General features: G+C 52.1%; 1 protein-coding gene across 1 annotated transcript in view; it reads left to right on the plus strand.

Moving 5' to 3' along the window:
* TPD52 (tumor protein D52) overlaps positions 1–24,152 on the plus strand; it is a 173,551-nt gene that overhangs the window by 15,976 nt on the left and 133,423 nt on the right. The gene's annotated exons all lie outside the window — the stretch shown is intronic.

Here is a 24,152-nt window from a genome sequence, read left to right on the forward strand (position 1 = left end):
TGAGTGAAAGAAATTTCACCTGACTCTGTTGGCCCTTGTCTGACCATTTAAGGTTTTATAAAATTATTTTAATATATATATATAAAATATCCTAAAAAGCCTTCCAGATAACAACATTTTTTCCCTATAACTGTGGGAGGATTTATTCATCCCAAATCAGCCCTGTGGTCGGTGGCGTGCATTGGCTGTGGATTCAAAATTTGATTGCATGAAATAAGACGACCCGAAAGTAAACATAGTTAGCTCGTTATTTGTGTCACGACAGCTTTTTTGGCAACAGATTTTAAACAACGAGATGGCATTTACCCTCAGGTCTTCGCGTTTTACGTTTTTAGAGTTTCAGTTCAAAGAAGGCACAATCAGGAGGCTGGAGCATCCCCCGATCCTCTCCAGTGGGCAAAGGAAACAAAACAGAAGGGGTTTCCTGAGGGCTGGACGTCATTCCCGCACTGCCTGGCAGCTCCTCTCTGAGGGCGGGAGCCACCGTCAGGGCAGGGCCGTCTAACTGGTGGCTCGTCACGAAATTTCGGTTCTCTCTTGGCAGTCAAGTTTCAGAGTTGTTAAAAAATTCTGGGTAATAGCATTGTAACAGTGATGGCTCCGTTCAAAAACCAGTCACATCAAAGGAAGAAGTCCTCTGTGCATGCCCTCGGCCTCGCTTTGTGCTTTGCGGGCTAGTCACAGCGTCGGTCGGCCCAGAAGAAATGGCCCGGGTCGTGTAGAGGTTGAGCCGTAGGAAGTGGCCACTATTTGGTCACTAATCTGTGGCCCAGTGCCGGCGTGACACTGGGCAGCGGTCTGGTGCGGCACGTCCTGCTGGCTCTGGCGCTGATGGGAGCAGTTCGCGGAGCAGTGGCATGTCACCCGCAGCCTCTCTGAAAGCTCACGCCAGTGGAAACATATGCGATTTTGCACACTCTTCAAGTGAAGGTCACTTCCGATTTTTTCCCTCTTGTTAAAAACTTCAGAAATCTATGAAATTAAGATTTTAAGGTGTTTATACAGGATTCACGTGTAAATTTCCCAACCAAATTCCTGGCACATAGCAGGTGCTCAGGAGCATTGAGCGATTAGATCTCACCACAAAAGTCACCAGTGCGAGTCCATCTGGCCATAATAGTTACCTACTGTGATATGGTCTTTACTGGTTCTATATTCTTTTTTTAAACACATCATTCTCCTAAAAACCCATTCTCGGCATGTGTGACCGAGATGTGAAACCACGTAGCACGTATTTAAAAGATGGTGTCGCATTATTGCCTACACACTCTTCTGACGGTTAACAGAGGTCGAAAACAGCAGGAAGGGGCTTGCTGCGGATGCGCGTGGACCGAATTCGTAGCAGTGCCCTGGGCGTGGCGATTCCTTCCGGCGAGGTCGTGGCATGGCTTCCTGCGCACGCACGTCAGTCTCGTGGGGACCCGAGGAACTGACCCACGCGACGAGCGAGGGAACGCGGGCGTTTGTAAACAGGGAGCGTTTCGAAGAACGCGACGCTGGTCTTATCGTTATGGTGCTATACTCAGATTCTCACTCATTGTCGATACCCAAATTCTTATGATTTGGCAAGTTTGCTAAGAACCCTGTAAGCTATTTTCGTCGCTGCCGGTAAACACAGGACCCTGAGCGGCGCCGCGGCGGGCGGCGACAGCCCCGCACGGGTCTGGAGGTGCTCTTCGGCGGGCTCTCGATGAGCGGGTGTTCCGGAAGGGTCCCAGCCCCCTTCACAGGTCCGTTTTCCCCGCAGCGACCTTGCCATCACCACACCTACAGCACGGGCCCGAACCCCCGGGAGTTCCAGCCTCCGGGGCAGCGGGAGTGGGGCGATCGGTGGTCTGGAGCCAAGGCAGAGACAGGGCGTCAGGGGCGCCGTTCACATGGGGCTCGGCAGGTCCGCGCCGCCTTCCTGGTAGGTTCCGGGGTGGTGCCAGAGCGGCCGCCACACGGGCCAGGCCGACCCGGAGCAGCAGGGCACGAGGCAGCTCCACCGTTTTGACCTAGCAGAATCTCAGAGGCGGTGAAACCAGCTCAAACTTTGCATCTCCCCGCAAACCGGTCTCCTCGTGAGTTCTTATTTTCTCTGTCACTAATGCCCCCCTCACCCCAGAGTGCTGCGAGGCCTCTCCTAGGAACCTGGAGGGCGACCGGGTGGCTAACGGGGAGAGGGCTGGGTCCTGACGCTCGCACTGCATTGGCCACACGGGAGAGCCACCTCTGCTCCTGATAACTTCTCTGTCTGTTGTCTGGTTCCTGTTACTGTTTTAATGGAAGAAGGAACAAGTGAATCCTATTGGTTCACTCCAGACGCTCGTAACTGGGCCCTCTCCTGCCTTGCCGTCTGAGCTGAGCGAGGGCACTCGGTGTCACATGGTCCCTTTTTAGGGACACGGTTTCCTGCCGCTCACACCCTGGGTGGCGGGGGGGGGGGGGTAGTCACGTTAGTTCCCTGGGATTTATGGGACTTTCAGATACCCTTGGGGTCACTCTTTGACAGCAAAACCTTCACTCACTAAGCTAGTGAAGACAGCAGTTTTCAAGCTGTATGTTTGTATTTTGAAATGAAAACGTGCTTTATAACACCGCCATTCTCGAAGGCTTTCGAAGTGTTCCAGGTCTTTCCTTCTAAATGGCAACTTCCCTATGATATCAAGGTCTTTAAATTCAGTTTATATTCTTTTTTGATAACTGTTCAAGGAAACGTCTTATAGCCAGTTTTACCAGAGGAAACACCTCTTATAAAAGTATGAGGCACCTCTGTAGTTTTGTGTAGTTCTGAAATATTATCATATTCAGTAATATATATATATATGCATATTTCATACTGTGTACTTCAGCAGAAAAAGTTACTGAGATTCATCAGTGTTTGCTACTTGTGCGAATCGGGGTGGCCGAAAGGTGTATTGTTTGACCAACGTCTCCCTATTGAAAGCTGGGTCCCCCACGCCTGTCACTGTAAGTCACCCTGTTTGCTGCCTTCCTAGCACTTACACCGAAATGTTCCTGTCCTGCTCATATCTTTGTTTACTGTTTATCTAGGCACCTGCCAGGTGATGGGTAAATATCCATCAGTGTAGACTCATCTTCAGTGATGCTGCTAGTTACAAAGAGCCTTCCTTTTCCCACCGGGTAGTTAGATTCTAGCAAAACACTGTGAAAAAAGAACCACTCCCCCTGGTTGACTCCTGCTTGCTTATCGCACCGGCTTGGAGGGCCAAGCCTGAGGGAAGCCCCCAGCGCCCCCCGCCCAGCTGCCAGCTGGCCCTGTCCCGTACCTGTCCTCTGTGCTCTCCACTGTGGTCCTGCCCTCAGTCAGCTGGTCATCCTGGGCTGTCTTCATTCATTCATTCCCTCTATACTGCTTTTCCCCAAATCCTTACCCAGCCCTCCTAGGGTAAGACTTTGAATCATGACTCTCTTTTTTACTAGCTGTGTGATAAGCCTCTCTGGACCTCAGTGTCTTCATCTGGGAAATGCAGATATTAAGACAGCCACCTCAGTGGTCATCGTAAGCCTTCGCCAAATGGCGGCATTGCCATTGCTGTTTTTATGACTGATTTCTTCCAAGCTTCACCTCTTTGGCTTGTCTCCAGCAATTGTTTAAAATTATCGATGATGTAAAAATAACCGTTCGAGATCATGTTTCATTTGTACGCTTTACTTCTAGTGTCAGAGTGACGCTCTCTGAAGGCAAGCCTTCCTCTGTCGCCCTCTGCGCACACTGTCGTTTGCGCCTTCCATCTGAATCGGTGGTCGTCAGCAGTAAAATGAATCCGCCTTGCTTGAAGTGGCACTTAGAGAAAGTACGAGATGAGCCCCCCGCCTGGTTATGGTATTCTGCTTTTGCTGCCTGCATAGCGTAGCCTAAGTGCCGCTTCTAGATTTGAGGCTTTGTAGGCTCTTCCCTCAGCAAAGACGACAGAGGAAGACGCCTTTTGTGTATGCTTTCTCTAAGACTTTTTCCCAATGGTTCAATCATATAACTTCTTAATTTCAAATCGCGATCAGAGTTCTAAGAGCTAATTCATGCTGCCACTGACCGTGGCATCAGTGAATGGGGACAACAGAGAAGTAACCCTGTAACCTGGAAACGAGGTGACTTCTCGCAGAACCAAACTGGGAGCAGCGGATCTGTAGGCCGGGCGATAGAACTAGCCCACCCTGAGCGATAATTTGTGACTATAATGTTGAGTGGATTAGGGAACAGCCTTAAAAGCTCTTTCCTATTCAATTCTATTGCACCCTGACAAAGAAAGACTATGTTAACTGAGAACGGGCAGGAGATGGCACCTATGGACTCTCGAAGAAGGAGAAGTCCAGTAAGAAAGATCCGGGGCAGGCCAGGCCGGGAGTGTCACTTTTGTGGCATCACGGGGCATAAAGATGCCCCACCAAAGGTGATGGAAGAGTGTGCGGTCCACAGCTTGAAGCCCTAGGCTGGAATGGGGCTCCGTTTATCCTTCCGGAGAGGAGGCCGACAAAACCTGGAGCCTGGAGCTGTGGTTTATACTGAAGGGAAAACCCAGAAAGCAGGAAGTCGCAGACGCAGCCCGGAGCCTGGGAACTGAGACAGGCCTAGTCCAGCCCGAAGGCTGCCAGGTGGGGCCGAGCGAGGCCGTGCATGGCGCGGGCGGAAGAACAGGCCTGTCGTGGCTCCGGCCGCGTGTCGGAGCCTAAGCAGGCTGAGGGCGGGGTCCGTGAGAAGGGGCTTCCTGCCGTGGGGGGTGATGAGGCGGCCCCGCCCCACGTGGAGGTGGCTGCAGCGGCTCGAGCAGAATGGCGACATGCAGAGGAATTCATCCAGAAAGACAATAGCAAGGAACGGTGTTGGGCTGGGATGGCTGAGAGGGGTGTGAACTCGTGGCTCTAAAAAGGCGCGCGCAAGAGAGATTCAAATACATATATTCGAGCGCCGTCCGCTGAGCGCGTCTGGGAGCCGTGGCACCCCAGTGGCATTGCGTGCGCCTAGCTTTCGGATCTTGGTTCCTAAGCACCATTCTTCAGAGGTCCTTGGAGAATTGGTTGATTCGGTGCTAGAGTAAGGAAATTACGAGATGAGCCTGGAACCTCTCATTGCGCCTGAAATAAAGACGTGTTCAGACGGTGATGGGGACACAGAGTCCACCTTGCAGGGGCTCCTCCTGGAAAAATCTGGAACAATTTGAGCATCGGAGTAAATATGATAGTAACAGCTGTAATGCATTGAATAAAATAGAACACCATGACTTCATACAGATATAAAAATTAACAGGTAAATTAACAGTTTGATGAGGAATGAATGATACATAATCTAAAATTGCAAAGGGGAAAAAAATAATTTCACAGTGGACAAGCCTAGCAGACAGGACCTTAAACAAGTGATCAAAGTAAATGTCACCAGTAAATGGTACAAATACAAATCATGTCACTTGAGTGAGATAAATTAAAACATATTGTCACTTCTGTGATATTCCTGCCTAAGACATGTAACAGGTGCCTCATCATGAGGAAGCATCAGACAAACCCAAACGGGGAAACAGCCTACAAAGTAAATGGCTCGTAAGCATCAAAAGTGGCCACGTTCTGGTAGTGCAGGAGAGGCTGAGAACTGCTCCCGATGGGAGTTCCGAGGGCGTGACGACAGTGCGCCCCGTGTGCTTCGCGGGCGCTGGCCTCAGGGCTGCCCCCTGTGTCTATGAAGGACACAGCTGGGGCCTCGAAGGGACTTGAATGGGGTCTGAGGATTTTACTGAAGAGTCGATGTGACTCTCCTGATTTTGATGGTTATACTGTAGTTAAAGATGAGGATCTCTCCATTAGTAGGAGATACAAAAGTATTGGCGAGTGATAGGGCATTAAATCAGCCATTTACTCTCGGATGGCGAAGGAAAAACGTTTCTTGTACTGTACTTGCAGGTTTCCTCTGAGTTTGGGATTGTTCACACGAACTTTTAACGTGTATTTAATAGCTTCTGTGCATTGCATGTTTTGGATGGCGGATTTTCGTAGGACCTGTTAGCTGTAAGCACTGGTGAGACAGGCAAGTAGTTTCGCTGTAATGGGAAGAGCTTGTTTTCTTCTCAATGACGATGCGCGACCTGCTCACAAGCTTGATGGGAGGGACGCCTTTGGCGGGCATCACCCGCCTGCACACAGGGGCTCGGCACTGCCGCCCGAGCTAAAGCATTTCCTAGAAGAAGCCGTGCCAGTGATGATAAAATGATCAAGGAGACCAGTAGAGGCTGCTGCTTCTGGAACTTAGTCACGGCCCGTTAAAATCACGTGACCAGAAGAGCAAATGGCTTTAATGATTTAATATCGAGCCTATTGGTTATTTTTTTGATCTGGCTTCTCTCTTATTCAGCAGAGTTTTATTGAGCCCTACTGTGTTCCAGGCCCTGCACTAACCTGAGCAGTACAAAGGTGAAGAAAAGGCTCTCGCAGCTCCCAACTAGGTTAATGAAGCTAGTGAATAAACCGTGGGCAGACGAGGAAGCCAGTGTTTACCATGCAGCGAACAAGCAGGCGCAGAACGGGGCGCACTGGCCGTCCGTTAGGAGGACCTCGCAGAAGGATTTTTGTTTAGTTGTAGATTCACATGTACTCAGGAGTAACAGAGAGAGATCCTAGGTCCCGTTTGCCCGTGTCGCCCAAGGGTAAGGTCCTACGGAATCACTGTACGCTGTCACACCAGAGTATGGACGTAGGTGTGCCAGCGTTGCTCAGACCTCCTCGTGTGTGTGTGTGCATGTGTGTGTGTGGGGGGGGTGTTTATAAGTTCACCTGGCACGGCCCCGCCGTCACGGTCAAGACCCAGAGCTCCTTCCCACGGACCCCGCCCACGGCTCTTCTACAACCTCCCCGGCCCCTCTTCCTCCTCCCGCCCCCGTCCCTCACTTCAGGCAACTGCTCATCTCTCTACTGCTATTTTTTTTTATTCTTTTCAAGAATATCACATTGTGGAGTCTCGCAGTGTGGACCCTTTCGGCTTCTCGTACTCAGCGTAGTTCCCTGGACGCTCGCTCTTGTTTTTGCTTGTGTCGGTAGTGTATTCCTCTTCACTGCTGAGGAGTGTTCCGTGGCATGTAGGTGCCCCAGTTTATTTAACCCTTCCCCCTCTGAAAGGTGCATGAGCTGTTTCTAGTTTTTGGCTATTACAGGTAAAGCAGCTATGAAAATGCACGTACAGATTTTTGTGTGAGCATAAAATTTCACTTCCCTAGGATAAAGGCCCAAGAGTAAAATTGCTGAGTCATATGTTAGTTGCACGTTTAGCCAAAGAATTTTCCGGAGTGGCCGTCCCGTTTTACATACCCAGTTTCTCCACATCCTCTCCAGCATTTGGGTTGTCACTATTTTTTATTTTAGCCATTCTGATAGTTGGGTAGTGACACGCCGTTGTGGTTTCAATGTGCATTTCCCTGATGATTAACGATTTTGAATATCTTCTCATGTGTGTATTCGCCCTGCGTATACCCTTCCTTCAATAAATTCGTATCTTTTGCTCATATTCTAATTGAATTACTAGGGTTTTTTTTACTGTCGAATTTAGAGAGTCCTTTATATATTCTAGATACCGGTCCTCTTTCTGGTATGTCATTTACAAATATTTTCTCCCGGTCTGTAGTCTTTCCATCTTCTTCACTGGGACTTTACAGAATGAAAATTTTTAATCTTGATAAAGTTCGGTGTGTCATTGTTTTCATGTTATGTATTATGCTTATGGCGTCATGTCTAGGTAGTCTTCACCCAGCCCCAAACCCCAAAGATATTCTCCTCTCCTTCACACGTCTTTAAAAGTATAAATTGGATCCCGTCCGCCCCTGAAGAGAGCCCTTAGCTGGCTTCCCACTGCATTTCGAACGGCACCCTCACCTTACGCCCTGTGGTCAGCCTCTGGGCACTGTCCCAGCTCCTGTCCCACAGCCCCGGCCTCGCTTTGCAGGTGGCCCCCACGAGGGCGTCCTTTCTGTTTTCCCGAGGTTTTCCCGCCTTGGGGCCTTGTGCGTGCCCTTTGCTCTGCCCAGAATGTTTCGTGAGTGGCTGGTTTCTTTCCACACCTTAGGACTCAGCTTAAATGCCGCTCTGTCCGCGAGGCCATCTCAGACCACGGGGATTTTGTGTGAACACCCGGCCTTTATCAGTTAGCGGGCGCTTCGTGTTTTAGCGTTTCATCATTGTTTGTTTTTTTGTTAGCGTAGCGTCTGGTCCCTCACCAGACTCTGACTCCCGTGGGGACCAGGGCCGGGTGTCACCCCTCGCCCTGTCCCCCGGTGCTCGTTTCAAGGCTCAGCAAACACTGTGCCCTCAGTAAATATTTGCTGAGGAGAATAATGAGGACATTTAGAAGACTTTCCCTCAGCATACTGTATTTCCTGAGGAATTTCAAGAAGGTTAAATTTTTATTTGGGACTGTAACTGTGTCGGGCAGGATTCTTTTTAGATGCACTCTTACTGTCTAGTCACTCTTGGGTTTATATATTTTGTTTCAAGAATTTAAAGTGGAAAGGAGACTTTGATAGAATTGTGCTATAGAAAAAAATGTAGGCACCAAAATTGTGTTTATGTGTCCTGATCACATGAGTTCCTACTGCACTGGCATCAGACCCTGTTCCATACTCCAGAACCTTCTAGCCCGGTGAGCACGGACTCCGGGCGGTCTGTGAGCTGGGACGATGGGCCGCACCCGACGTGCCCGAGTTCACCAAGCACAAATAGCAACACCACACCAAGAACGCCAGCAGCAAAACCGACAAACACTGCGCAGGTGCAGGTGAATGGAACGTGGTCACCTGGAAGCGTCCGTGTGAGCGCCCGGGCAGGCCTGACGACCGCGGCGGGAGTCAGCCCTGCCTCACGAGGGCGCGGGGGGTGAGCCCCACCCGCCCCCAGGTGCCAGGTCTTCCCCGCCCGATGCCGATGGAAGTGGCGTCTAGGTTTGAGTCCCACACCTGGCTCACACTGACTAAACGCGCACTGCGGGCCGGGGAAGGGGGGGTCCGCGGCATAGCCCCAGGGGGCAGATGGCCAGCCGGTTAAAGGAACAGGCAGGTAGACAGGAGTCTATTAAAAGATGAGTTTTCTATTAAAATAATAGAGGCAGCCAAAGATGGGCCTGGCTGCCTGCCGAGGGACAGAGTGCCCACTTCTCATCCCGGCAGGAAGTACAAGACCCCCGAATGCGGGGGTCCCCGGCCTCCGGCCGCGGACCAGTGTGGTCAGTGGCCTGTTAGAAACCAGGCCGCTCAGCAGGGGAGCAGCGGGCGAGTGAGCGCGTGTCTGCGGCCGCTCCCCAGCACCGGCATCACCGCCTCGGGCCGTCAGGCGTTAGAGTCTCGTCGCGGCCCTGGGCCCTGGCGCCGCAGAGGTTGGGACCGCTGGGCTGACGGGAAGGAAGCCGGTGGACAGTCGGTGCAAAAGCAACAGAATTTCTCTCCGTCGCTGTCCTCGCAGTGCAACTGTGTCTACACGTCGATCTTCTGTAATCCGGCATTCGATCTAGTGAAGAGAAAAGCTCAGGTCGGGTCTGAAATAGCGGGAAGTACCGAGGTGGTTGGGTGTGAGAAGACGCGGTAACGTCAGAGAAAATGCGGAGCCAAAAAAATCATAATTTCTTTACAGAAGAAACCAGGAAGTCAGCCGCATCTGGAGGTACAGCATCTAAGTGGAGCTCCTCTATCTCCGCTGTCGACTAGATAAAATTTATTTTATGACATTGTAAAACAGTTCCTTAAGAGCAAAGTTAATCAAGGGACTTCTACCAGCCTCTTTAAAAAAGGTTTAGCGGAGCCTCCGTCTAATGATAAATCGGGGTAACACAACGTCAGGCCGCCTCTGCGGCGGCCCGTGCCTCTGTTTGCCTTGCTAATCCCAGAGCAAACAAAACCTCGACAAGCAGCAATATTTCCACTTGCCAGCAAACTTTCTCGAAAGAACAGATAGTGATAAGAACAGCAATGAACCTTTTTACTGCCCATTGTAAATTAGCGATTAAAACTCGGAATTATTTGTCATTAGGTTGGCAAGCATTTTTTTGTTGTGGAAGTCCTTTTATTCGCTTGTCGTCGTGGCCTGGGACCAGAAAGGCGGCATTTTCCCGCCAGCGTAAACCGATAATGAGATCGATCGGTCTCGAGTGCTCTCTCCTGCCCGCGAGAAGCGCGTTGCTAGAACCCGCGCTGCACTCCGCTGCCCGCCGTCCGCCTGTCGCGCATCGTCTTTTCAGAGAAACGCGGGGGAAGCTGCCGGGCCGGCCGACTGCGGGGGGCGGAAGGCGGGGGACGCCCCAGCACCCAGGAGGGCGGCTCTGTCCGCGTGGGTGGGGGACTCCGGGAAAGCTTTGAGGTGCGCGAGCGTTCCGAAAAATCATCCCAGAGTCCTCGCTTGGTAAAGCAGATAAAACTTCGTTTTCTTAAGGAAATCGTGCGTGCCTTGTGGCACCGCGGGCCGTCCTGCCCGTGCCGCCTCAGCGCGTGGCACCGAGAGCCCCTCGCCGCCTCTCGCTCACGCCCGGCTCGACGGGACGCGAGAAAGAAGGCGGCGTGTGGCCTGGACCACGCGGAGGACGCGCCGCCTGACGCTCCTCCGCTCGGGGCTTTCACGTGGGTCCTCGCCGGGCTTCCCGCCACCCGAGGGACCCCGAGTGGCCTCAGCCCCCGAGCACCGCTGCTCTCTGACTCCGTCCCCTGTCTGTGTCCCTCCACCGTCTGGAGCAGCCTGTAAATGCCCGTACTCGCTCCTTGGCTTGCTTTCCCATCTGTCGCCCTCCGCAGAGGTGAGCAGGACCCAGAGCGCACAGAGGCTCTTTCACGAAGGGACCCGACTCCAGGAGAAAAGCAGAGCCGGAGAAAAGGTTTAAGCAAGGGGGAGAGAGGGATGGGGTCATAGTGGCCGTAGCTCTGTGGCAGGACGGTTTGGAGCGGGGCAGAGAGAGGAAGGCCCGTCGGGAGCCTGCTGGGGCAGCCTGAGCTAGGATGGCGGCGACGTGACCCCAGCATCGCGCATCGGGGTGGAAAGCGGTGATGGGTTTAAGACATGTTTAGGAGACTTAGTGAATTTATGCAGCGGGGTCGGGGGGGCATGGAGGAGAAATCCCGCGGATACCCAGGTTTCTGGCTCAGACTGCTGAGGCCTGGATGACCAGCTGCCATGGGGCCGCAGGCTCAGGAGCAATCCTGAGGGTCAACACACAGTCTGCTTGGGATGGATTGAGCTTGAGGATTATGAGAGGGGAATCCTCCAACTCTCGAGAATCAGAATCCTCCAAAATACCTGTGGCTTGGAGATAAAGATGCTGCTTCTATACATGTCTTTAACAATATGTCAGCTAGCAGTATTTTTTATTAATTACAGTATCAGCGAATGGTAGTCAAAGTGTCACTTCATGTGCCAAGAGTAGTAACACTCCCCTGGGTTACCTGGGGCTGCAGCAGGGCGCCGCGGTTGAGAGGGGTGCTCTGCGGTCAGTCACGTGGCGCCCCCGCTCTGCACCTGCCCCGTGACGAGCGGCTCTGCCTCGTGCAGCATCGGTTTCTTTATCTGTCAAACAGGACACTTCTACCTGCTTGTGGCGTCGTGCAGAGTGAATACAAGGGTATGTGCAAGGTGCTTAGCAACGTGCAGGGCTCCGTGGTGATGATCAGTGTCACCGTCACCGTCACGCTTTGCCGGCAAGGTCATCTTCCTGTGGTTCTGTATAAGAGAAAGAACCTGCCAGCCCACCCCACTATCTAAGGATTATTTAGTGCCTTTAAAGCTGCTTCCACCACAAATGTATAATATAATCCATGTCCAATAGGGCTAATTTAATTCCATTGTATTTTTTTTTCTGATAATATTTTTGATAAAGACTTCTTTTTGTGTGTGGGGGGGGGGCGGTGGATTAGAACTGAAGGTATTCCGACTAAATTTACACAGATGTCCAAAAAAGGCTGCAGTGGTTTCACAAACCATAACATCCTCCAAATAGAGGGGACATTTGGATGAGCCGATGTCCCTAGCTTTAAGGACGCAAACTTCAGTAACAGCTGAGGTGCAATCAGGGGCAAAATGTGCATCGTGAGAAAGATTAGACGCCTGTTTGCCGAGGCCAGCGTTCAAAGCCTCCTTTCTCAGGGGCTCGCGGCGCTACGTGAACGGGCTAGGGCGTGCAGTAGCGCTTCCTGTCCCCAGCCGGAACATTCTGCGCCAAGGCAAATCAACTGCGCGCACGGTTGTGGGTTCAACAGATGCCGCCCACTCTGAGAAAAGCTCTGCATTTCGGGGCTTCGTGCTACGGGGACACTCCGCGAGTTATAATTAACCACGAAGGTCCTTCTCAGTCCCTCATTCCATGTGGCATTCCGCCCTTGCCCTCTTTCCCCCAGGGACTCTGTTTTTGATATAAACTAGACTTTTCTTTTTCTCCTGGGAAAAACAATAAAAATAACATAGCACGAGAGAGTGTATAATTTATGAAGAGGACATATAATCGATTTGGGAAGTAATTTTCCTATTAATTCTGTCCCTAGCATTTTTCTGACATTCGTAGGAATTCGAAGGTTCGTGTGATGACTGCCAGGAAGCAGTTAATGCTCCTCCGCTGGTTTGGGCCAGAGGAGTGGTTCTCCAGTAAGTGGCAGCAAATAGCGTCATCGGTTCATCTTTTCTGATCTCCCAACTCTGAGGTTCCTGTGAACGAAGCAGGATCACTGACCGAGCCCGCGGAAATGAGCTCGGAAGTAGAGGATGCACTTTCCGACGGTCCCAAGGAGCAAATGCGAGCCTGTCATGTCCTCTTCTCCAAGAAGTTTTTCAGGGCGGTAGAGTGTGCTGGTACGTAAGCCCCGGAAAGACACCATAAGGATTCTTCTGCATGACTTAATTCTTTTTCAGACACAAAGAACGGATTCCGGTGATCTACTATGACCAGTTTAAAGTCATAACACTGCATTGCCTGCATGTAGGAATCGTAGACTATTTGCTTAAAGGATGATGAGAAGTGAAAAATGCTGGATGCTCGTCACGGTCGCCGTAGGCCCAAGATTTTCTGGGACAGACCCTGTCTCAGAGATTCCATCCTGCTCCTTATCAGACCATGCAGCCAGGGTTGAAAAATATGTTCTTTAAGGAAGGATTCCCTATGTTGTTCTTAGGCGCATATCAATTACTGGTCCCAGAATTAATTGTCTCAAGATAAGTAAACTAGCTTCTTACGAATTATGGGGAAGCAGCCTGAGCAGGCAGCTCTCGGCACAGCCCGGTGATTACGTAGCAGCTTGCCTCTTACTTCAGCGGTGTTACTACGCGGGGACTCTATGATTGCCAGTTCCATGAGCACAGCACGCGGACACGCTGAAATATTTTTGAAGGACATCTGAGAAGTAGCAAGTTAGTTTAACTCAGTTCCTGTTACTACTTCCTAGAATCTGAAAGAAACTGTTAAAGAAGTTCCGGAATGTATACAATACAAAGTTGCTGGTCAGGAACAATGTGACAGACACCTGGACTATCCCTGATTCAAGCAGCCACAAGACGACCTGGGGAAAGCTGCCTTCAAGCCTAAAAGGGTCAACATGTTTATGACAATTTTAATGTGAAGTTCTCACGTTGCTGAAAATTGATTTGGATTGAAAGTGAGCCCTCAGACAGCCTCTCTAGAAATGGAGGCCGTGGAAATTTTTGAAAAATTCTATCGATTTTAAAGTGCTTGTAAACTAATTTTGAAAAGAGACAGTTTAGCATACAGCGAAGCTACTTCCCCATTTACATTAAACTGGCTAAAGATTTCAGAGCTTCTTAGGTACATTCTGCACAGACGGGTAATGCCGTTTGCTGATGTAGTTTTGAGGATCGTCACGTTTTTCAATTACTATCTAACACTAACATTGTCATTAGTACATTGTCATTAGTAACATTGTCATCTGCCTTGTACCTGGCAACTTAACTCACTTTCCTACTTATTCTGTGTAAACTGATGTGAGCAAAATCTCTCCATTCATCCCTTCCCTGCCCCGGCTTGTACATCGAAGAGGTCAAAGGTACCAGCTGATGGGCTGGAACGTTCTTCCCCTCCCGGAACCTTCCCTTCCCTTCCGAGGCAGGGGCAAGAGCCAGAGAGCTTCTGGGTGCATAATCTGAACTTTCGTCCTTATTTAGCCCAACAAAGATACAGCGTCCACCGGCCGCGGTAAAGTGTGAAGAGCAGGCCGGGGTTTATAGTCACCCGGAGCAGGGTTTGGATTCCTGTTCGGCTGCTTATGGCTCACGAGCTATGTTCCAAGCTGTTATAACACTCAGTTGTGCTAAGCTCATGCAACGTGGGCTCTGTACAAATGTTCACTAATCTGTTTAAATGACGATTGTATGTGTAAGGAGGACAACGCAGAAGATAAATTACAAAAGCATAAAACAAGGCGTCTTTGGCGCCGACGCGGCACGGTACCGTGGGACGCGGGTGGGGTCGAGCGGCCCACCTGCCCGCGTCAGGTTTCCCCATCACCTGCGCATTCTTTTCTGATCCGTGGAAACGAACACAATCACACCACCTCCCGGGCGTCGTGGTGGAGTCGTGCTCCTCGTGCGAGTGTGAGCTTAGTTCCCCGGGTCCTGGCCCCCTTTAAATATTCGTCTTTTGTAGCACATTCGCCACCCACTCCTTTTTAGTCCAACCTATAATCTAGTATCGTTCTCATAGTGCTTGAAAGGCAAGAAGAAGGAGGCCAAACTTGCAGCGATTTAGGTTTTCACGTATGCTTCCGGCGAGAGAAATACATTTATATTGACAATAACGTCTCTCCATTGCCTGTGGGTCTCAGCGTCTAGGCAGACAGACCGAGGGTTGCAAAGCAAACGAGCCAGAGACGTCCACACCTGCTCGGTGGAGGTCGAGCCGTCCCGAGGCACCGGCTGCAGCTCGTTCATTCGGCTCATGTATGTTGACTGCCTACTGTGTGCGGGCGGCGTCCTAGGGGCTAGGTGCGCGACCACGAACAGAACTATTCTTGTCCAGAGAGACAGACATCAGACACATTACAACAGCCACGTGATGAGGAGTGCGACCCGTCCGTTTATTTAGTCAGTATCTCCTGGGTCCCGGTGAGAGGCCGGGCATGCTGCCGGTCCTTGGATACCGGAGGGGAAAGAGAGGGACCCGGTCCTCGCCCCGTTACGTTCACAGTCTCTCGGGGAACACGGGCAGTGACTCAGGCAGCAACAGTGAAGAGTCGTGACCGTGAACGATCCGACGGCAAGGGCGCCTGAGCGCTGGACCACCGGGAGGGCCTCCCGACGGAAGTGATCTGTAGGCTGACGGCCGAGAGGCAGTGGCCGTCAGTCAGACAGAGAAAGGGGGAAAGAAAGTTCCAGGCAGAGGAAAGAGCGTGTGGCTGAGGAACTGACCGAAGTCGGATGTGTCTGGACAGAGCGCGTGAAAGGGAGTGGGCGTCGGGTTCCGCGGGGGCACGGAGGACGATGCGCGTAACCGTGCCCGCGGGTGTCGGGGAGGACGCCCAGGGGAGGGGGGACAGGGACCCGGGGTGAGGCCGTGCTCGCCCGCAGACCGGCGGAGGGGAGGGGACGGCTGGCCGCGTGGCCGGAGAGCAGCAGGAGGCCGCACCCGCGACCCGGAGCGTGGGGGTGGGGGCGACAGGCGGGTCCACGCCAGCGGGGGCCCAGTCTGCAGGGATTCGGACGTGATGCTGTGAAGCAGGGCGAGGCTCCAGGGGAGGACCGTCAGGGGGGGGAGGGACGCGGCCGTGATTGTAGCGAGGACGCCTCGTGGGGCCCGTCGGCGCCAGGCTGGGCGCGAGACCAGCCGCGATGGGCGCCGTCAGCCAGGTAGGGGCCTGGGGTGGGGCGGAGTGACATTCAAGATCCGTCATGTGATCAGCTGGAGAGATGACAAGCGGAGGGACCAGGGACGAGCGATCTCGGCCACGGCGAAGAGAGAACGGGGAGGAAGAGCGGCCCGTGGCTGAGGACTCCTTGCGGGCGAGGTGTCCGTGGGTCGCCGCGTGGACGGCCCCGGCGGGGCGTGCGCGCCCGGGGCTCAGAAGGGAAGCGGCTCCGGGCCGAAGGTGCGGACCTGAGAGTCAGCGGTGGCCGGACGTGGACAGGCAGGGTCCGGCCGCGTCGGAGCAGGGCGAGAAGCGGGAAGCCCGTTCCTGAGCACGTGGACCGTGTGGCCGTCTCACTCTGCCGCGCGGAGGGTGTAATCATTGTGTGACAAGGCAAAGTGGTCATTCCCAGTGCTCCGAAGCGGCGTTGTCCTGCGAACACGGGAACGGGCGCCGAGCTGTTCGGTAGTTTGTGGGCCGGAAGAGGACAGCTGGACAAGAAGCTTGACAGTGTCTCTGCTGAACGGCCCTTTGTTCCCGCTAGCAAAATGGTTGAGGCGAGCCGCCGACCAGAGAAGCCGGGGGCGGGCAGAGTGCGGCCGTGGCAGGGTCCCCACAGGGGGAGTGGACCGCGCGCTGTCCGAAGGGACGTTTAGAAGACCGAAGCGAGACCGGCGTTCTCTTCAGGGGTGCCGCACGCGGACGGCAGGGCAAAGCGGCGGCCGTCCAGCTGCGCGTGGCTCTCCCGGGCGGCCGCGCGGGCCGGGCCGCAGAGCGTCGGCAGGAGGGCCCAGCGAGGCGTCCCAGAGTCGGCGGCTGTGGCGCCGCCAGAGAGGACGGGCGCTCCCCACGCTGTCCGCGGACGACAATTCTGTGAACTCCACGTCTGTCGAAACGCACTTGCAGCTGAAGACGACGCCCCGGTCTGCACGTCGAACGAGGGGGAGGGGGCCCTCGGAGAGCCGCCTCGCAGAAACCCGGACGGGCTCGTGCATTTTCAAACTTCACCTCGAGGCCGGAGGGACAGAGAACGGGCACGGCCGAAGCGTCGATGTGGCAGGAACGCGCCGCGCCCGTGTGGGGGACACCCGCGAGCCCGCCTCGTGGCTCTCACTGCCTTCCCGGGAGAGACCGCAAGTCCCAGGGAGCGTGTGCGGCTGCTTCCGGCCTCGAGGGGCTGGACCACTGAGCGAGAGGACTTATTGGATTCTAACATGTTTTCCTTTTTGTGATTTTTCTGACCCAGAAATATGCTTCTTATTTCAGCGGCTCTCCCAAAACAGCTGAGTAAATGATAGTGTTCAAACAATCACCGTTAACTATAAATCAAAATGTTATGTTTCCTCAGTTATGCTAGGATTCTTCGGTTTGTTTTCTCTCTCTCACCAGTGAACTCTAATCCACCACCAGGATGATGATTAAAGGCATTCTACCAAAAATATTTACTCCATTCTGTGGCAAACACTTGTCATCTCCAACTTAAGTCGAACAGCCCGAGCTTAAGTGTCTCCACTGTTACACGAAACAGAAGCATCTGGAATTTATTCTCTTTACTCTCCTTCTAATTTTAGCTTAATTTATCAACCGCACATTTTTAAAATGGTTCTTCCTAGTAGGTTTCTCTTTTGCAAAACGCACTAGAAATATTCATCTCAGTATTGTTTTTACTCTTTTGAGGACTAAATATCACACGTGTTTCTATATAATTTTTTCTCTGCACACGCGGTTGTATAATTCCTCAAGTTCTCTGTTTTCCAGAATTGCTCCCCACCCCAACACGCCCCCAACCTTGGTTGAAAATCTCATCCTGTCGGTGGCGCGCCGCCCGACACAGACCACTGGTCGTGGCCTTCGAAGGGGACGGGGTCGCGGACGTCATTAGTTCGGTCGTTGCCAACTTCACGCCCCACGTGTACAGACTCTCCTCGGGGGCCTGTTTACGGGCAGACGTAGGGACCTCCGTCTCAGACATCCTGATTCAGTAGCTCTGGGGTGGAGCCTGGGAACGTACACTTACTAAAAGCACCCCAAGTAATTCCGAGCCCACACACCACACGTCGCAGAACGCTTAATCCCCCCGAGCCCTCCTCATGTAGGTGAGGGCGCTGAGGCTCGAGGCGTGACCTGCCCGTGACCTTTGGGGATCTAGTCGATGCGACCGTCATCACGGCGTTTCCACCGCTGCTCTTGACACCCCTCTGCTTCTCTTCTAAAAAGACTAATATTATTATTATAATAATAAAGTTAAAGGACAGGGCCCAAAACGTGGTTGCTTTCATAGGAAGCTGCTACCCCGGCCCCCAGGGGAGAGGAAGGGCCGGGGATTTGTGGAAAAACACTCGCGCCGTTGCTCCACGGAGTAAATTAAAAATACAAGTCACGCTTTCGCTTGGTCCTCTGACGGTATCCCGGACAGAGTGGGCAGCGAGCGAGTGAGTAACATGGTGAATGAATGAATGACTGAGCCGACGAGTCCTGCCCGGGAGGTTCGGGCAGTGCGAGGCCGTCTCAGCGTCCCCCGGAATCCCCGCCCCGGCCCCTCATGGTCAGGGCCTCCTGTCAGACAGCAGGGCGGTCGCCACTCAGCCTTTCGGCTAAGGTCAAGAGCACAGAGCAGGACGCTGGGGTCATCTGTAGGGAAGGAAGTGCCTGCACCGTGAGTTCCGTCCTGTTATTTTAGTTGGTTCTTTTTTATTCCTCGTCAGTGGCTGGAAAGGAGTCGCAGATGTCAGTAGTTCAGGTGTCGTACTGGCTTCGGATTGGGTGGCTCAGAAAAGACTTTCTCTTTCCGTTTCTCTTCTCGCCCTCCTCGGAGGGGGAAGGGCGTCGGTGTGGGCGGTTTTCACTCTGTCTTTAACTAGTTGACTTGCTGATGAAGAGGTTACTTCGGTTTGTTTGGCTTCTGGATCCGCTATGTTATTCATCTGCAGTTTTGCTTCTAGTCAAAATGGAAAGCAACTGTAGTTTGTCATCCTTTAATGCCGGGAGATGACAGGAAGCTGGGTTTTATTTGTTTTTCTCTTTGAAGTGATACAGCTGAGTGAGCATACTGAGAGTTTCATTTTAACCAGAAATTTTGCTTAACCTCATAGAAACAGCTGTTTCACTGAAGACTGGTGGACTGCAGGGCGTGGCTTGCAGAATTAGCAGAGGAGAAGAAGATGGATAGGTAATGGGGTGGTTCCAGAAAATTCTGGAAGATGCACAGCAGCGAGCCCAGAAATACAGTTTGATCCTGTATTCATAAAACAAAGCAGGCCTAGCCCAAACGCGCCCTGTGAGCCACGTGGAGCCCGTGGCCTCCGTCGTATCTTAACCCTGATTTGGACTCTGGGCCACGATAAACGAAAGGCCCGACCAGCATCAACATGAATGAAACGCCCCCCCGGAGGCCCCGTGAGGTCCACCACGGGCTGCAGCATTAAAGGCCGAACCTCGGTGCCGGCGAGAACCAGGCGGGGACAGGGGCGGCCTGGAGCGGGGTGGCGGGAGCCAATATTTACGTTTGACAAAATGCGCAAAACGTAAGTGTGCAGGTCGGTGAGTTGTGACGTTCCCTGCGAGCCCCCTCCTAGTCGACCCCTGCCCCCCAGGCCCCAGGCTCTCCCCCACAGCAGCTCTGCCGGCCGCCGAGCTGCACAGCAGAGGGTCCCGCGCGGTGTGCGACCCTTCGTGCCCCGTGCGCACTTTTTCCTGTGGACCAGTCGTCCCTTTTGATTTAATTGCTGGGGCGTATCCTACTGGACACACAGATCACGATTTGTGTATCTGTTCTTCTGAGGGACATTCGAGCTGTTTGCATGTTTGGCTGTTACGGATAAAGCACCAAGAGCATCCGCAGGCAGGCCTTTCCCGGGACATTCGTTTTTTATTTCCTTTGGATAAACAAGCACCTACGAGTGGAATTTCTGGGCGTCTTTTGTAAGGAATTGCCAGATCGTTTTTTTTTTTCTTCTTCTTTCTTTTTCATTTAGAGTTGACATTCAATATCATTTTATATCAGTTTCAAGAGTGCAGCATCGTGGTTAGACAGTTATATAATTCATGAAGCGATTCCCCGATTAGTACCCGCCTGGCACCGCACACAGCCACTACGCTACGATTGGCCGTGCTCCCCGCCTGACAGTTTTTCAGAGTGTCCGTCGCATTTTACATGCCCATCAGCAGCGTGCGCACGTCCCGGTCAGTCCTCATGCTCACCAGCGCTCCGTGGAGTCGGTTTTTAAAATCGTGGCGTGACCCGGAACCTCCTTGTGGCTGTATTTCGCGCTTCTCCTCTGACTAACAGCGATGAACGCCTCTGCACGTGCCTGTGGAGCGTTCGTAACCTCCTTCTGTGCGGCGCCTCTTCGAGTCGTGCCCGTTCACTTACGGGTTGTCTGTTTAATGTTGGTTTTGTAGTCCTTTATGTATTCTGGGTTTGGTAGTCTTTCGTTGGTTGCCTTTTCACTTATTAATGCAATATTTTGATGAGTAAAATTCCCAAATTTAAATTTTTAGTAAAGTTAATCCATTTTCTTTGCTGTTTAGCACTTTTTTGTGTGATTTTTCAAAAATTTTCCTGCTCCGGTTCACAAAAATATTCTCAATATTAGTGTTCTCTATTCGTGTTAATATCAGTTATTGTCAGTTATATTATAGTATGTTATATTCTATGTTCTATATATATTTACATTATATTAATTTTAATATGTATTTATATCATCCATAATACATATTAATGTATTATATAATATTATAATAGTTATAATATTATTTAATATTAGTGTTCTCTAGTATCGGAATTGATTGTACTTGTTCATATGTGGATGCTAGTCTGTAACACGATTTTATCTTTGAAACGCCTCTTTGCAGAGACAGGTAGGTACTGCCAAATGCTGCTATTGATCCATTAGCCTATGGTTTTAATTGAACATGTTCATTGCTTAGAAGGCACTTAGAGAATTCTATTGGATTCTTCTCTGAACATCTGCCTTTTGGCATGTCATTAGGTTGCAGATTGCTCACTTACGATGGAAAGTTGGGTGCCTGCCCCTCCACTGTGCAGCTAAATGGATTCTGAAACGTGGAAATCTTCGGAGCTTGCGCTGAGGTGCCAAAATCCTGCCAGGGCTCTGGTCAGAGCTCGGCCACGGCCTCCTAGGAGTAAGAGAGCTCCCTTCTCGGACCCACTTTCTGTGGCGTGCAGAGTATATAAAGCAGATCGACATCTTCCAAATGACTTTGCCACAGTGCGAGTCACACAGAGAAAGACTGCCGTGAACTGGTAGTTTCAGATTTAATTCACTGAGAAACATGATCGGACCTGAGGCAAAGGCTGTCCCAGAGCCGTTCAGCGGTCAGTGATAGTGGCTGAGAGTTGTGTATCTCATTCAGAAATTAAAAAAAAAAAAAAAAGTCAGTCTCAGCCCTAAGCTTTGAAGCTGACGACAAACTTCACCAAATCAAAACCAGTTTTCTTGTGTTTCTGACAAAAATTCATGGCACTGGCGATGGTGGGTCTGACTCTACGATAACACGCGCAGCAGACGCAGTAAGAGAACCCAGCCAGGCATTTCCGCGGCACGGCTGCCGCCCACCGGGGCACCGAGCAGCCCGGCGCCTTCGCGGCTTCGCAAAGCCGTCCGGCTCAGCCCGGGTCCGCGGCTCGCGCGTCTCCACCGCCGTCGGCTGCAGCGCGTCGTGGCAGGTCCCCCTTCAGGTGGCACCGAATTTCCTGCACGTCCTCTGTGCGCGCTCTGCAAGGAGGCCCATGCTCCGGCCACCTCGGCCGTGGCCTGGGCCCCGAGGACCAGCCACGCAGGGGCGTCCGTACCACCTGGCCGTTCGTCGGGAGCCAGGAGAAGCCGCTCGGAGTCGTCCGCTTCGTTTCTGGGTCGGCCGTTGCCGCTGCTGCCCGCGTCCTCCCCCGCGGGCGCCCGCGGTCCCCGAGACACGGGCGTTCCTGACGTCTGTCTCCTCCCGCTGCTGGAGTCCCGTCAGCTTTCTGCTTGAATGCCAGGGCACTCGGAAACTCTGATTGCAGCTTCATTTCCATTTTTTTATGTTTGTGCAGAAATCTGGCCGTGACGAGATAGTCTGCTTTAAATTAAAATTATTTTTTGTGGCTGCTGCCTTCCTGCGAGGAGGGGCGTGTGGGCAGGGCGCGTCTGACACGGACGCGCTCTGCATCCTCTGAGCTCAGCTGCCTTGTCCTTGCATCGTGAGCACAGTGCTTCGCCGCATCGTAACAAAATAACCCTCACTCCACTCTGCGGTGCTCGAAACCCACTCTTCCTTTCCCGTCTTGACATGACAGGTTCTTTTCTGTTTGACGTGGTAATAAACACAAACGATTTGGCGTAGTGATGTGCATGGCCTTCAAGATGCTGTCGATCGAGCTATGACGGCATCACCGCGATTTCTGGCGCGTTGAGCAGCGCCGAGAAGCAGTGAGGGCGCCTCGCGCAGTCTCTGTTTCAGGGACTCACCTGGGCAGGTGTAGCGCGAAAGTAACCAGGCGCAATGCAGAAAGACATGGTGTGTCTGTGTTCCGATAAGACTCTATCTATGGACACTAAAATCTGAATTTTATGTAATTTTTATTTGTCAAAATATTCTCTTTGTGATTGTTTTTCAAACACCGAGGAGTCTTGTTAGACCCCCTTTTGGCTCGCGGGCCGTGCACAGCTGTGTGGCCGGCCAGATGCGGCGGGTGGGAGCTGTCCTGACTCCCTCGCCTCTCCCTTCGCCTTGCCCCGTCCTCTCGGGCCTTCCTGCACCGGAATCCCCCTCCCCAGAGTGCTCCTCCCTCCTGAGGTCATTTCTAAGACACTGACACTTTGTTACCTACTACGTCTTTTACGGACTGAAGAGCCCTACTTTCCATGTGATTTTGCTATTGTGTAGCGAAGTCTAGGAAGAACGCATTAAAGAATGAGCACCTGTCACTTCGCTCTTCCTTAAATCATATTAAAACAACCTGTTGTTTTATTTTGTTTTCTTTTAAAATAATTAACTAGAAATTGTTCTGAGAAAAAGTATGTGGCTTGAAGGATGAGAGAAAATACAGAAAAATGTCATTTACGCCAAATATTATTATGAAAATTAAATAAGATAGAGAATGAACATTTTAAGCACAAAAAAGGCTGGTAAGAAACTGAGTTTCTTCTTTCTTTTCTCCTCCAAAGAGGCTGGATTTGAAAAGCTAACTGGTAGAAAAGACAAGTGTACTGCTTACTACCCCTAACAAACCTCGGCGGCTGCGCACTAAATCGACAGGTTTTCTTATGCCAGCATCGTCTTTATTATCTAGTACTTAGCTTAATTACCCTGTGATCCCATTTCCGTTTCTGTGAATGATATCCAATTTTCAGAATCATTTAGCTATATTGGAATGTTTTTTATATATATATATACACACATATATATGTACACATATATATATATATATTTTAAGAGAGCACTTCCTTTAAGGACCTGTTGATGTCACGAGCTGGCTTTGTCACAGGCTCGGGGCAGGCCGTACAACACGGGGACCCGCAGACTTGTGAGGGGCCGGCTTTGTCGCGCTGGAAGGCGCCAGCTCTGGGGCTGGGGGCGCATGTTATGTCTCACGCCGCACGGCGAATCCAGGAAACCAGGAGGACAGCTTGTTTTATGCCAACGTGAGCAGAAAGGATCTCGTAGAACCCATGGGAGGAAGCAGGATTTTGGGGGCCAAAAAGAAAAAATAGGTTGGGAGAAGGTGCACGTCCCCCAGAAAGGAGACGAGAGGGAGCTCTGGCTGAAATGCTGACGGCGAAGCGGTCACAGGGTTCTCCCCTCCAGAAGCCCTGGCTGACCTCGCGGGGGCCCGGGCGTGGCCGCCCTGGGGCTCTGTGCCGCCACCCTCTCTGGCCCGTGGCCGGGGCAGACTGCTCCCGACCCTGGCCGCCTTCCTTTGCGCTCCGCCTCAGGACTGCAGGAAGCCACGCCGGCTTCTCTCGATGACAGCTGGCCGGAGCCGTGTCCGACTTCCGCATGTCTCTGTAGCCAGCGCCGAGCATAGACCTAACATCTGCGGAAGAGAGAAGTCCAGGGCGGCCTGGGTGGATGGCGGGAAGGCACGGGGGGAAACGGCCGAACGCAATCTTTCGCTCCTTCGTGCCACCGTAGCCGCCGCCGCCCGCGCCCAGGGTGCAGCGCTGGATCCTGGCCAATTCTGACTCAAGAAAGGACGATTCAAAGCCTAACGATGACCGTTGCCCACGAATGTTAGATAAATTGCATTGTGAGGGAAGGCGCTGGTCTAGATCGAAGGGCGTGTGTTTCCTCTTGTTTATAAACAAAGCAATAAAGATCAAGAGTAGGAAAGACAGAGCGGAATGATAGAAAAAGAAA

The sequence above is a fragment of the Rousettus aegyptiacus genome, unplaced genomic scaffold (genome assembly GCF_014176215.1).
Source record: "Rousettus aegyptiacus isolate mRouAeg1 unplaced genomic scaffold, mRouAeg1.p scaffold_m13_p_15, whole genome shotgun sequence".
NCBI lineage: Eukaryota > Metazoa > Chordata > Mammalia > Chiroptera > Pteropodidae > Rousettus > Rousettus aegyptiacus.